Source organism: Humulus lupulus, chromosome 3, assembly GCF_963169125.1.
Source record: "Humulus lupulus chromosome 3, drHumLupu1.1, whole genome shotgun sequence".
Lineage (NCBI taxonomy): Eukaryota > Viridiplantae > Streptophyta > Magnoliopsida > Rosales > Cannabaceae > Humulus > Humulus lupulus.
This window is the reverse complement of record NC_084795.1, coordinates 13,493,864-13,509,588: the sequence shown is the minus strand read 5'-3', so window position 1 is coordinate 13,509,588 and position 15,725 is coordinate 13,493,864. Positions and strand designations below refer to the sequence as shown.

At 39.7% G+C, this 15,725-nt stretch overlaps 1 non-coding gene across 1 annotated transcript; it reads right to left on the bottom strand.

Moving 5' to 3' along the window:
• Positions 1-4,679: 4,679 nt before the first annotated feature.
• Positions 4,680-4,786, bottom strand: LOC133827712 (small nucleolar RNA R71). The gene has a single exon (XR_009890364.1). It is a non-coding gene; the product is annotated as a small nucleolar RNA R71 (small nucleolar RNA).
• Positions 4,787-15,725: the final 10,939 nt, after the last annotated feature.

The window sequence follows — 15,725 nt, the reverse complement described above, 5'->3', positions numbered from 1 at the left end:
TTGCAATCATAATAAATAATAAATAAAATGAATAATGACTAAGTTCGGTGAGGGTGGATACAAATCAATGAACCAAGTTTCCTTATTGAGAGTTAGGGGGCCATAGTAGTGGGAACGATTTTACTGATCCCAGCCCTCCCTCAATATGGTTAACTTTGGAACAAAGATAAGTTTCGAGCCTGAGAATTAAGTCATATAGGATGATTAGAAACACACTTAGAAAATAAAGATGACTTGTTTTTCTAAGTATAGAAACCCACTCTAAAATATAAAAAAAGACTTATATAATTTTCATAAGAAGTCATAACAAATAGGTCCGAGATATGTTTGTTTTAGAATAAGTTTTTGCCTTAGAGCCTATTAGGTAAAGTCTAACATGTTTCTTTCAACTGTTAGAACTCTGCTACGATGTCGCTCCGAAGATCTGCACGCACCAACAAAAATGCCTCCAACAATGTTCCAGCGACCAATGAAGTCCCTCCAGCTCGCCGAAGGGGAGTGCGTGCTACTGCCCGCCGCAACGCGCCGGCACCGCCAGCTGACAACACTGCGGAGATTGCCAGACTGCGACTGCAAGTCGAGGAACTTCTGCAGCAACAACGCCACAGGCTCAATCTCAGCCTCAGCCTCCGCCACAACCGCAGCCACAGCAAATGGCCCCAGCACCCCAACAAGTTGGTCCATATGGGGGATGGCCAATGACGAATTACGCTCCATATCCAGTACAGCACATGGAGCCAGTGTATAAGAGGTTCCGCAAGCAGCACGCTCCGAACTTCGAAGGGACTACAGACCCCTTTGAGGCAGAAGAGTGGCTAAGGAATGTGGAGTTGATTCTGGCCCACATGAACCTCAGTAATGCAGACCGCATATCCTGCGTCTCATCTTTGCTCAAGAAAGATGCCAGGATATGGTGGGACTTGGTCCAGCAATCCCATGATGCTGCCACCATGACGTGGAGTTGTTCCACAAAAAGTACTACAATTCGGCTGTACTTGCTATGAGTGTTGCGGAGTTCACCAATCTGAAGCAGGGTACTTTAACAGTGGTGGAATATGCTCGTCAGTTCGACCACTTAGCAAAGTTCGCGGCAGAGATGGTTCCAACCGATTATCTGAGGGTGAACAAGTTTGTCAGAGGACTTCGCCCGAAGATCGAGATGGGGGTTAAACTAGCAAACCCGGGAAACACCACATATGCTGATGTACTTGAGACGGCAATCGAAGAAGAAAGGTTGCAGGCCAATGTAAGCAAAGAAGAAGCCAGCAAGCCGAAACCTAGACAGCAGAGTCAACCTCAGGCCAGTTGGAACAACAACAACCATAACGGCAACAATCAGTCTAGCAATAGCGGCAACAATCAGTCCAGCAACAACGGTAACGGTCAGAAGAGAAGGCATCCTGACAACAAGCAATCTGACAACAATAAGAGTGCACGTACGAATAATGGAGGAAATAGGACGGGCTACGTGGAGTACCCGCCATGTGCTAAGTGTCAGAAGAAGCATCCTGGAGAATGCCGCGCCAACACCAAGGAGTGTTTCAATTGTGGTCAAGAAGGGCATCGTAAAAGAGACTGTCCTTAGCAAAAGCCAGAAGGGAAGAAGGACGAAAAGATGGTTCCTTCTAGGGTTTTTGCTTTAACCCAAGGAGAGGCCGAGGCTAGCAACGAGGTGGTCACAGGTCAGGTTTCTATCCTCAATAACTTATGTCATGTATTATTTGATTCGGGTGCCACTCATTCGTATATTTCGTTAGGAATGATAGAAAAACTAGACAAACCTAGTGAAAGATTTAGAACTAGGTTTGTAACCGAGTTGCCTTCAGGCAAAGTAGTTCTATCATCACGAATAGTACGAGGCGTACCGATCAAGATTGAGGATATAGAACTAGAAGGAGACCTGATAGAGCTAGTGATCAAGGACTTCGACGTAATATTAGGCATGAATTGGCTAGCACGGCATGGCGCAACGATCGACTGCAGACGCAAGAAGGTGATGTTCGAGACTCCTGACGGCCAGAGACGATGCATCATGGGACAAGCTTCATGATTGCGCACCCCGTTAGTGTCATCTCTCAAAGCTCAGAGAATGATGGAGAAAGGATGCCAAGCGTTCTTTGCCAGCATCACGAATATGGAGAAGGAGACATGATTAGTGCTCAAAAATATCATTTTATTAGTCTTAAAAGTGTAAAATTAATTAAGTTTTAATTAATATTTTCATGGATTTATTGTCATATATTTTATATTTGAAAATATTAATTTTAATTTGATTTGTGTTTAATTTTCAGGAAATAAAATGATTTTTGACACAAAGAAAAAGAAAGGAGAAAGAAAGAATTAAAATTGAAGAAATCAAGAAGAAAATGGCATTTTTGAAGATGATTTGGCCCAAAGCTAGGCCCAAAATGGAGCCAGCCGCCAGACAGCCGCCACTGCCACGCTGACACGATCTGCCCTGACGCGCGTCTGACGCGCCTGCCATGCTCCCCCATGCCCGACAACTTCTCTGACCTGCCACCTGACACGCGTCCCGTCAGCCTGACACGCCTGCCACGCCTGACGCCACGTCCCTTCCAGCCTGACGCGCCAGCCACCCGAGCCAACAAGAAGCTGCCACCTGCCCACGTCGTCAGCACCTGTTCCCCATGCACCCGACCAGCCGCCTGCCACAATCAGCACTTGTTCCCCACGGTTCAACACATTTTCCCCACTTTCACCAGTTTTTTATGCCACTTTCCCACCTTTTTTAACACGGTTTTGCACGTTTTTAGGTCCTATTTACACTATAAATAGAGTACCAAATGGGGTTAAAAAGATATGAGATTGTGCAAGGGAATAGTAGAGAGTATTGGAGAGAGAAACACTTACTTTTCCTATTTTTCTTTTACATTTTCTTAAGTGAAAACAATGCCTATTTTAGGCTAAATTTTCTTGTGGAAAGGCTAGAGTGGAGTTCATGTTTAATATTATATTTTTAATATATTGATTCTTTATTTTGTTCTTCATTTCTATATATTTGTTACAATTAAATTTATTTTCTTCTAATTTTTGTTCTAAATTTATTATTATCTTTTACATAAGTCTAGTCATGCTCTTCTTATGTAATTTAGGTTTTTAATTTAATTTAGAATATTTGTTATATTATATGCTTTTTACTGCATTCTGCCATTGGTATTTTGTCGCTCTAAAGTATATAATATGATAGGTTTTAAAATTAGAAGTTAGTATAATTTAATTAAAGAACATATTTTAAGGTGAGCTTTAATATATATATTTTCCAACTATAATTAATGGTGTAGAATTATAGTTGAGTATAATGAATCAATTTTATTAAAATATATATATGTTTGCATGAATGAAACTTATGCCTTCCATACTTTCTTTCTAATTCTAATCCCTCGATTTTATTCATTTAATGTTTATATTCTTTTTCAAATTCACATTTTTCCAAAGTTTATTATTTTTAATTTACTAATCTTTCTTTTAATTTTGTACTTTACCTCTCCGTGGATACGACATAGCCCGATTACTACTGCGACCGCTTAGGAGTTTATTGGGCGATATCAATTTTTGGCGCCGTTGCCGGGGAGGTAATTCTACAATTAAAGGTTTGCCTAGTAAATTAATTTTTTTCTTTCAATATATAAAAAAAAAAAGTAGTGTAATTTTTAATTTCTCTTTTATTTTATTTTTCCTTAGTAGTTTTATTTATTTATTTATTTTATTTATTCATTTTTTTTTTAATTTTAAGTTTAGAATTTTTATTTTAGATTTAGGTTTTTTTTCCGAAAAAAAAGAGCATAAAATTTTAAATCATAAAATTAAAAAAATCAAAAATCAAAAAATCAAAAAAAAAATCAAAAAAAAATCAAAAATTAAAAAAATCAAACAAAGTATTGAGAACATTTGTGTAATCGTGGAAATTAGTAAAAACCAAACTTGTTCTGTCTTAGAAAAATTGGTTCTTAAATAAGGTCTGTGTTAGCGTTACCCTCCAATCTTTTCTAAGAACCTCGGGGAGTTCTAGAAAAGCTCTTGGGCCTAAAGTGGTACCTTGGCAGCCTTTCCAATTGGCCTGGGAACATTTTGGTGTATACTTATTACATTATTACACATTTGCGCTTATAATACTTACAAAATAAAAAAATAAAAAAATATTTATGCCACGAAACAGAGACGCACTAGGGAGATTTGTAAGACAACAAGTAGAAACTTTAGAAAACTCTCCTAGTTCATCGTTTTCTTCCATTCGTTCAAACACTCCTGATTCACCAAGACTTCCTGAACCACCCACGATGGCTCATCAAGATGAAGTCCAACCAAGAACGCTACAGGAATATTTACATCCTACGCGTACAGCCACACCTTCGTGCATAATGTATCCCAACAATATGCCAAATTTCGATTTCAAACCCGGCATGATTAACCTCTTACCAACCTTCCATGGGTTGGAAAATGAGAGTCCGTACGTGCATATACGGGAATTCGAAGAGGTGGTGGCTACATTCAACAACCGAGCTGATGTCACCAACATTGTGAGATTGAAATTCTTTCCTTTCTCACTCAAAGACAAAGCAAAAAGCTGGTTGTATTCCTTAAGGCCTAGATCTATCGGAACATGGGACGAAATGACAAAAGCATTCTTTGCCAAATATTTCCCGCCCCATAAGACTAGCAGCCTTAAGAGACAAATCTCTACCTTCATCCAGAAAGACCATGAAACTTTCCATCAGGTTTGGGAGAGGTTTAGAGATTTGATAAATCAATGCCCACATCATGGATACGAAAGCTGGCGTTTGATCAGCTATTTCTATGACGGTCTTACAACCGTACAAATGATGTGCAATGGCGAATTCCTTCAAAAAGATCCCGATGAAGCTTTCGAGTACCTCGACGATCTTGCTGAAAAATCCTACACATGGAATGGACCAAGTCCTATGGACAAGCCACGATCAACTGGAATCTACCAATTGAAGGAAGAGGATAACGTCAAAAGCCAAATTGAATCATTGAGACAACAATTCGAGGCTTTCAAATCTCAAGAAGGTAGAGGAATCCACATGGCTGCAAAAGTAGAGACACGAGATCCATGCTTCATCTGTGGAGGAACGGAACATCAACCGCAAGAGTGCCCAACTCTTAGTGAGTTAAGAGGAGGAAAAGAGGAACAATGCAATGCTTTAGGGGATTACAAGAAACCTTATAACCCTTTCTCAAACACTTACAATCCTCAACCCCCAACTAGCTTATTGCTAGTCTCTAGCAATTTAAGCGAAATAAGAAATGTCAACATGATATATTTCCGGTCAAAAATTATAAAAAGAACTTAAGTATTAACACAAAATGTTAGTAACAAGTCAACAAGAGTTATCAAAATTACTTCGAATAAATCTAGAGTTGTGAGTGTGTGCACCAAACTTAAACCTTCTTACCGCAAACCATAGCACATAAGAGCCTTCGAAATTATGCCAAGTAAAAGTCTCAACTCCATTAACCTGTCATGTAATTGAAAATATTTAAAGTTTTAAGGGTTTCACTCATGGAGTTGGAAAAGAAGTAAGCACTCATCAAATGGGTATATATTTAGGACAAACTCTTAAATAATTATTGAAACGAAGATAGGATATAAACTATTTGGACAACCACTATAAAGAGTACCACAAAACCAGTTTTTCGGGATTTTAAGTTAAATAGACAATCTTTACATTTATTCTAAGAGCCATAAATAAAACATGAAATTAATAAACACATTTTTTTTTTGGACACAAGAGACAACATAATTAAAAATGATAGAAATATTGTTCTTGTGTCTTTCTCTTTTCTTTTTTTTTTTATTTTATTTTTCTTCTTCTTCTTCTTCTTTTTCTTCTTTTTTTTTTTTTTTTTTCATGAACAACATAATAAAAGGCTCTCTAATAAGATTTGTCTATAGAAAATATTATCCCTAAAACATCATCCATTCATACCACAATACCTTGTCCAAATAATTATAACCATTTCTAAGAATCAATAAAAATTTAAAAGTTGTTTTCTCAAGTCTCACTTCTCACACAAAAGAATGAATTACTTAAACATGGCAAATTTCTAAGCAAATATGTGCTAACAACCATCTTACCACAACAATTGGCATGTGCATTAGGTAACTCTAGAGAAACTCTTAATAATATAGATAACAAAAATTGACTCAAAAGTAACATTTTGCAAAAATAAATAAGTAATTTTTTAAAAAATTTGACCGTGAAAATATTATTATGACAAAAATCAACATGAACGTGCATGAATATGCTCACCACCCCCAACCAAAATCTGACAGTGTCCTCAATGTCTCAAAAGATAATAAATGTAAAAGAGCAGGGAAAGAGAACACCTGGATAGCGAGCGTCGAGTGGTAGAGCGAATATTGATTCTCTAAAACATGAAAAACTGAAAACACAAAATGATAACAAATAAAATAAAATGACAAAAGGGAAATAAACAGAAAACAAACCTATGTACAAACAATTTGGAACACTACTCAGACTTGGTAAGCCGGTTCCACGAGAGTGACTTCTTCAGGCTGGATTACCCTCTCTATGTAGTGTTTCAGTCGTTGGCCATTTACTTTGAATTCTCTCCCATCAGTTGGGTCTATGACCTCAACAACACCGTTGGGAAAGACGGTTTTCACAACATATGGGCCAGTCCACCTTGATCTCAGCTTGCCAGGGTGGATATGCAGACGAGAGTCATAAAGATGCACTCGTTGGTTTGGCTCAAATTCTTTTCTTAGGATCTGCTTGTCATGAATCGCTTTCATTTTAACCTTGTAGATCCTAGAGTTGTCGTAAGCATCATTTCTTAATTCTTCAATTTCTGACAACTGAAGCTTACGATTGAGTCCTGCCGCCTTGAGATCAAAATTTAGGCTTTTAACTGCCCAATAAGCTTTGTGTTCCAGCTCAACAGGAAGGTGGCAGGCTTTACCATAGACTGGCCTATAAGGAGACATACCAAGTTGAGTTTTGTAAGCAGTGCGGTATGCCCAGAGAGCATCGAGAAGTCGTGAGGACCAATCTTTGCGGTCAGGATTAACCGTCTTTTCTAAAATTTGCTTAATTTCTCGATTAGCTAACTCAGCTTGGCCATTTGTCTGTGGGTGATAAGGCAATGCAACCTTATGAATTACACCATATTTTTGCATTAAGGTCTCGAAAGAATAGTTGCAAAAATGGGTGCCTTGATCACTTATGATAGCGCGAGGTGTGCCAAACCTAGATAACACATTTTCTTTTAAGAATTTCACAACAGTTGTGTTATCATTATTTCGACAAGGCACAGCTTCCACCCATTTTGAGACATAGTCTATGGCGAGGAGAATGTAAAGGTAGCCAGAAGAAGGTGGAAATGGTCCCATAAAGTCTATCCCCCAACAATCGAATATTTCTATTACAAGAATTGGGTTTAATGGCATCATATGTCGTCGGGACAGGGCACCTAATTTCTGACACCTTTCACATGATCGACAGAAATTGTTAGTGTCTTTGAACAAAGTGGGCCAATAAAGACCACACTGTAAGATTTTTGCAGCAGTCTTTTTCATAGAAAAATGACCACCACAAGCTTCATTATGACAAAAGTTCAAAACACTAAAAATTTCATCATCTGGAATGCAACGTCTCATAATTTGGTCGGGGCAATACTTGAAAAGATATGGGTCATCCCAATAGAAGTTACGAACCTCGACCAAAAATTTACGTTTATCTTGTGCACTCCATGCAGTTGGAAGTTCGCCAGTCACTAAGTAATTGACGATATGAGCGTACCATGGCAACTTAGTGACTGCGAAGAGATGTTCATCAGGGAAGTCATCTCGAATGGCTGGGCCATCAGCGGAATCAGAAAATTCAAGACGAGATAAGTGGTCCGCTACCACGTTTTCAACTCCTTTCTTGTCTTTTATGGTCAAATCAAATTCCTGTAACAGAAGGATCCACCTAATTAAACGTGCCTTAGCATCCTTTTTGGAAAGGAGGTATTTTAAGGCGGAATGGTCCGTAAAGACTGTGATAGGTGAACTAATCAGGTAGGAACGAAACTTGTCAAGTGCGAATACTACAGCAAGTAACTCTTTTTCAGTGGTAGAATAGTTCATTTGAGCACTGTTAAGAGTTCTACTTGCGTAATAGACAACGAAGGGCTTCCCTTCCCTTCTTTGACCTAAGACAACCCCTATAGCATAATTGCTAGCATCACACATGATTTCGAACGGTAAGTTCCAATCTGGTGGCTGAATGATAGGGGCGGAAGTGAGTTTTGCAACGAGCGTTCGGAAAGATTCCTCACACTCAGGTGTCCAACTGAACACAACATCTTTTGCTAGGAGGTTTGACAAAGGGCGAGCAATTGTCGAAAAGTTTTGTATGAACCTCCTATAGAATCCTGCATGCCCAAGAAAAGACCGAATGTCTTTAACAGTCTTAGGGGTGGGCAGCTTTGATATGAGTTCAATCTTTGATTGATCGACCTCAATTCCTCGTTCCGACACGACATGCCCCAAGACTATGCCTGATGGCACCATGAAATGACACTTTTCCCAGTTGAGTACCAAGCCTTTCTCTTTGCAACGTTTAAGCACAGACTCTAAATTGAGAAGGCTGGATTCAAAGGAATCTCCAAAGACTGTCAAATCATCCATGAATACTTCCATGCATTTCTCGATCATATCACTAAATATGCTCATCATGCATCGCTGGAAAGTGGCTGGAGCATTGCACAGGCCAAATGGCATACGCCGGAAGGCAAAAGTACCAAAAGGACAAGTGAATGTGGTCTTATCCTGCTCTTCTAAGGCAATCTCGATTTGGTAATACCCTGAATAACCATCGAGAAAGCTATAGAAAGGATGACCTGCCACACGTTCCAATATTTGATCGATGAATGGAAGTGGAAAATGGTCTTTGCGGGTGGCTGCATTTAACTTTCTATAATCAATGCACATGCGCCACCCAGTTGTGACCTTGGTAGGAACAAGTTCCCCTTTTTCATTTGGTACCACTGTTACCCCAGATTTCTTGGGAACAACCTGAGTTGGGCTGACCCATTTACTATCAGCAACAGGATAGATTATGCTAGAATCAAGAAGTTTCAAGACTTCAGTCTTTACTACTTCCTTCATCGTTGGGTTCAATCTTCTTTGAGGGTCACGACGTGGTATAGCCCCGTCTTCCAATTGAATGTGATGGGAGCAAATTAATGGACTAATACCTTTGATGTCAGCTATCGTCCATCCTAATGCATCTCTTTGTTCTTGCAACACATTGATGAGTTGGCACTCTTGTGTGGCAGTGATCTTGGAGGATATTATGACAGGAAAAGTGTTGTCAGCTCCCAGGAAAACATGCTTTAGGCCGTCAGGAAGTTGGGCCAACTTTGGTTGAGGAGCTTGTTCAATAGATGGTTTTGGTGTTTCTCGATCTTGAGGGAGTTCCTCAAAGATTGGATTCCAAAACATGGTTCTTTTAGCCTGTGAGTGTTTGACGATTTCAGGGTTGATTGCAGACTCATCAGGCTCAGAACTTTCTGAAATTTGGAAGAGGTGATTAAAATGACTGGAAGTGTATTTTGATTCGACCTCTTCCGAAATAAGTGTATCGATCAGATAGGATTGGAAACACTCATCGTTGTTAGGTGGTTGTTTGCCGATGTGGAAAACATTCACTTCTAGAGTCATGTTCCCGAAAGAGATTTTCATGAGACCATTCCTACAGTTAATGAGTGCATTTTCTATTGCGAGGAAAGGTCTACCGAGAATGATGGGAATTTTGGACTCTATACTTACTTCAGATTGAGTGTCCAAGATGAGAAAATCAACAGGGTAATAGAATTTTTCAATTTGAATCAGAACGTCTTCTACTATTCCCCGAGGTTTCTTAGTTGATCGATCAGCTAGTTGTAACACCGCAGATGTGGGCTTGAGTTCTCCTAGACCTAATTGCAAGTATATTGAATATGGCATGAGATTTACACTTGCTCCTAAGTCTAGAAGGGCTTGACCAAATTCCTGTTCCCCTATTTGACATGAGATGGTGGGACAACCAGGATCTTTGTACTTAGGCGGTGTTTTGCAGTCAATTACCGCGCTAGCTTGTTCTGCCAAGAATGCAGTTTTCTTGACATGATGCTTTCTTTTAACGGTGCATAAATCCTTGATAACCTTGGCATAAGCCGGCACTTGTTTGATCACATGCAACAATGGCAAGTTGATCTTCACTTGTGTTAAAAGGTCCAGGATTTCACCATGATTTTCCAGTACCTTTCCAGTGGATTTCAAAGCTTGAGGAAAGGGTGCCTTTACTGGAATGTTTATTGGCACATCATCATCTGGAGCGGGCATTGACGTACTCGTTGTCTTTGTTAACGATGAAACCGTACTTTGACCACTTCGAGTAGTGATGGCATTAACCTCTTTGAAATTTGTATCTGTAGAGGAGGAGGTTTGTGCCATGTGTTGCCTTTTTTGATGGATTAGAGGTTGAGCGGGAAGTTTCCCATGCTCTTGAATCGCCAAAGTAGTGTTTAGCTTTGTCATTTGGACTTTCATGTCTTTCATTTCCTCTACCATTTGTGTGAAACAAGCCTTGAGCTCTTGAGTTGAGGCTATTTGAGTTTGTGCAAGCATTTGCAAAGTACTCTCAAGAGAATTACTTGACTGCATGATATTTTGAGGAGCGTTGTATGATTTTGGTGGTTGTTGCTGCTCAGGCCTCCATTGGCTCCCAGATGCTTGGTTCGAATCCTTCCAAATTTCAAGACATCACTTAAAGTTGGAGATGTTCGGGTTATACAAGAATTTCCAGAAGTTTTTCCCAATGACTTGCCATGATTGCCGCCAAATCGAGAAATAGACTTCACAATAGAATTAGTACCAGGCACCGAGCCTATCTATAAGGCACCATACCGGATAGCACCTATGGAACTCAAGGAGTTAAAGACACAGCTACAAGAACTCCTAGACTTGGGTTTTATTAGGCCAAGTCATTCACCATGGGGAGCTCCGGTACTATTCGTGAAGAAGAAGGACGGGAGTATGCGGATGTGCATAGACTATCGTGAGCTGAACAAAGTAACGATCAAGAACAAGTACCCGCTACCTCGGATAGACGATTTATTTAATCAACTCCGAGGTGAGACTGTATTTTCTAAGATCGATTTACGGTCCGGGTATCATCAGCTCAAGGTAAAGGGAGAAGATATTCCTAAGACAGCCTTTAGGACTCGTTATGGACATTACGAGTTCTTGGTTATGTCTTTTGGTCTTACTAACGCACCAGCCGCGTTTATTGACTTAATGAATAGGGTCTTTAAAGACTACTTGGATAAATTCGTCGTTGTGTTCATCGACGACATTTTAATTTACTCCAAGGATGAAGTAGAGCATGAGGAACACTTAAGGTTGATTTTGACGCGATTGAAGGAGCATCAACTCTACGCCAAGTTCAAGAAATGCGAGTTTTGGCTGTCGCAAGTGGCGTTCCTCGGGCACATCATATCGAAAGACGGAGTTGCAGTAGATCCATCAAAGGTAGAGGCCGTGAAGGATTGGCCTAGACCAAAGAACGCGTCAGAAGTAAGAAGCTTCTTAGGGCTAGCAGGTTATTATAGGAAGTTTGTAGAGGGCTTTTCTAAGATAGCCACTCCGCTTACCAACCTGACCCGGAAGCAACAAAAGTTTAACTGGAATGATAAGTGTGAGGAAAGCTTCCAGTTGCTTAAGGATAAGCTTTGCTCAACACCAGTACTTATTTTACCAACACCCAACGATAAGTTCGCTGTCTACTGTGACGCATCAAAGCTAGGATTGGGATGCGTGCTGATGCAAAATGACAAGGTGATAGCCTATGCCTCACGTCAGTTAAAGGAGTATGAGCAGCGCTATCCAACTCACGATATGGAGTTCGCAGCGGTGGTCTTTGCGTTAAAAATATGGCGCCACTATCTTTACGGAGAACGGTGCGAGATTTATACGGACCACAAAAGTTTAAAGTACTTCTTTACTCAGAAGGAGCTTAACATGAGGCAGCGCAGGTGGTTAGAGTTAGTCAAGGATTACGACTGCGAAATCCTATATTACCCAGGGAAGGCGAACGTGGTTGCCGATGCGCTCAGTAGGAAAAGCTATGGGAATTTAGCAGCCTTATCCGGAATAGAAAAGCCGCTTCAGCAGGAGCTTATCAGTGCCGGAATAGAAGTGATTGTAGGCAAGCTGGCTAATTTGTCTATCCAGTCGAATTTGTTAGAGGATATACGAATTGGTCAGGGACATGACGACACACTAGCAGCACACATGGATGCAGTCAGAGAAGGCAAGACTACAGATTTCTCAATATCTAGCCAAGGCTTATTGAGATACAAGGATCGGGTATGCGTGCCGAATGATCAAGGTATTAAGAAGACGATTTTAGAAGAAGTGCACAGCACCCCGTACTCAGTTCATCCAAGGTCTACCAAGATGACTCATGACATCAAGGTAATCTATTGGTGGCCAGGGATGAAGAAGGACATAGCGGAGTATGTATCTAAGTGTCTAGTATGCCAGCAAGTTAAAGCAGAGCATCAGCGCCCTGCGGGCTTATTACAACCACTTAGCGTGCCAGAATGGAAGTGGGACGACATAGCCATGGATTTCGTGACAGGTCTGCCAAAGACGAATAAGCAGCATGATTCTGCTTGGATAGTAATAGATAGACTAACCAAGTCGGCTCATTTCCTGCCGGTTAAGACTTCATACACGGGAGACCAATACGCAGAGATCTACATCTAAGAGATTGTACGGTTGCATGGAGTCCCCAAGACTATAGTGTCAGATAGAGGATCAGTATTTACGTCAAGATTTTGGAGAAGTTTACAGCAAGCTATGGGTACTAAGTTAAGTCTTTGTACAACTTTCCATCCTCAGACAGATGGGCAGTCCGAGCGTACGATTCAGATCTTAGAAGATATGCTATGCGCATGTATACTTGATTTCGGAGGATCATGGAACAAGTACTTACTGCTGATCGAGTTCTCGTACAACAACAGCTACCAGTCAACAATCGGGATGGCACCTTATGAGTTTCTATATGGAAGAAGGTGTTGATCACCATTGCACTGGGACGAGGTAGGAGAAAGGCAGCTTCTAAGGCCCGAAGCTGTTAGACAAGCTCAAGAAGCAGTAGCGCTTATTAAACAGCGTATGCTTGCTGCTCAAAGCCGTCAGAAAAGCTATGCGGATACCAAGCGACGCGATGTGGAGTTTCAAGTTGGAGATCAAGTCTTCCTGAAGATATCTCCTATGAAAGGTGTCAAGCGGTTCGGGAAGAAAGGCAAGCTTAGTCCCCGATTCATAGGTCCTTTTGAGATATTGGACAAAGTGGGACCAGTTGCGTATAGACTAGCCTTACCGCCAGCACTAGCCGATAGTCACAACGTCTTCCACATTTCGATGCTACGCAAATATGTGTCAGACCCGTCTCACGTCCTCAAGTACGATACGATAGCGCTCCAGAAAGACTTAAGTTATGAGGAACGACCGATTAGCATCCTAGATAGAGGGATGAAGCAGTTACGGTCCAAGAGCTTTCCTATAGTCAAAGTCCTATGGAGCAATAGTTCTGAACGCGAGGCAACATGGGAATTGGAGGAGGACATGCAAGGCCGGTATCCAGAATTATTTGGTAAGTAAATTTCGAGGACGAAATTCTTTTTAGTAGGGGAGAATTGTAGAGTCCAAGAACTTTACTTAGCTAATTATTAGTATTATAGTATGTATAGTATTATCTTTGTTACTGTGGATTTTTGGTTCAGACCGGGAATTATTTGGACACTCATAGTAGTACTTATAGACTTTCTAAGTTTGACCTATGGTTTAAGAATATTAATTTTAACCTAAGGTTTGATTATATAGCTGATATTAAGAATAATATTTATTATACTATAAGGTTTAGATATCAACCAATAGGATTTTAAGCACATGTTATGAATGGGTGATTAAAGATTAAGTATTTTGGAGGATTAAATTTAATAAGGAGTAAAGTTTGAATGCATTAGGGTCGAGAATTTGGAATTTGGATAAATGTCTGTTTTAGTAAATTCTGATTTGTTCGAGAATTTGGATATATGTCTGTTTTAGTAGCCCAAAATTGGGTAATATTTTGGAGATGTGGTACAGGTGATATATCGCCTGTCTTGGTCGGAGGAACGAAGAAAGAGGTGGGGGCAGGAGCCCCCCACCTAGAGAGGACCGACCAGCGGACCATAATGCTGGGGGGCAGCCCAGGCAGAAGAATGTCTTTAGTTGGCTGGGAGCCAGTGAGCAGCGACGAAGAGACGATGATCTGAGGGACGTACTTAACGACCGCCGAGAAAGGCACGATGAGTACGTTCCCTCGGCGCCAGAGGCCCCAACAATCCCAAAAGTTGTTCAGGCTCAAATCAATGCCCTGAACCAAGCGGTGCAGCAGCTGGTCGAGGGGTGATAAGCGTACAAAATATACGCTTATTGATAACATTTTCAGATTGATTTGGTTGTTTTTCTCAAGAGAAAGTTTCTATTTAATCTGTTTGGTGAATTTGTGCAGTTTGTTGTTATAATTATGATTTGTTCGAGAATTTGGATAAATGTTGGTTTTAGTAGCCGAAAATTGGCCAATATGTGGAAATATGGTACAGGCGATATATCGGCATAAGAAGGAATTCCAAATTTTGGCTTTGCAGAAACGACATCAGAAACTTGCGTTTTTATCGAGAACATTCAGTAGGCGATATATCGCAGCATCATAGGCGATATATCGGCACAAGGGCATTTTTGAAAATTTTCATGGAAATTCGTAGGTTTTTGGATTTTTGTAAAAAGAAGATCAAAAGAAGGAGAAAGGGGGAGCATTCTGACGGCGGGAGAAAGGACACAGAGAAGAATCTACTTTTATTTTGTTTGTTTTTCTTTATGCTTTTGAATTTTAGATTGTGTGATGAAGTTTAATATTATGAACTAAATTCTTATTTAGAGTATTTTAATATATTCATTGGATATTCTATTCGTCTTTAATGCAATTTCTATGAATCTTTGAATTTATGGTTATCTATTGTTCTTATGTTTAATGTTTGTAATTGATTGGCCATATGTTGCATGATTATTGGTTTTAATTCAATATCTGAAAAGTGAGAATTGGAATAGCTTTAGACAATAGACATAGATTTCAATTTAGAACGAAAGTATCAAATTAGTTTGTGTAGCAATTAGGTTTTTGTTCTTAACGCGGTTTATGTGTAGAATTTATCACAGACATGTAGAGAATTCACAGGTAAACTGAATATTTTATATCTTGAGAAAGAATAGAATTGTCATTAGTAAACTTGCTATAATCATAGATCAAAGAAACATATTAGTTGTATTATTGATTGAATAGAATTGAAGGTTGATGAAATTAGAATACTCTAATATTTCGCTTATATTAAATTTCGTTAATTAAATCTTGCTTTGCTAGTTTATTGTTCATTGTTAATTGTCACTAAATTTTCATTAGTCAAATAGAAATAAAAGTTTGCTATTGGTAATTATTAGATCAATTCCCTGACGGAACGATACTATATTTCCACTACTATTACTTGTTTATTCGATTGCGTATACTTAACCAGTAAGAAAAAAATTCGCAACATATGGATTGTAAACAGTTAATCCCTGAATATAGGAATGCAAATCATAAATT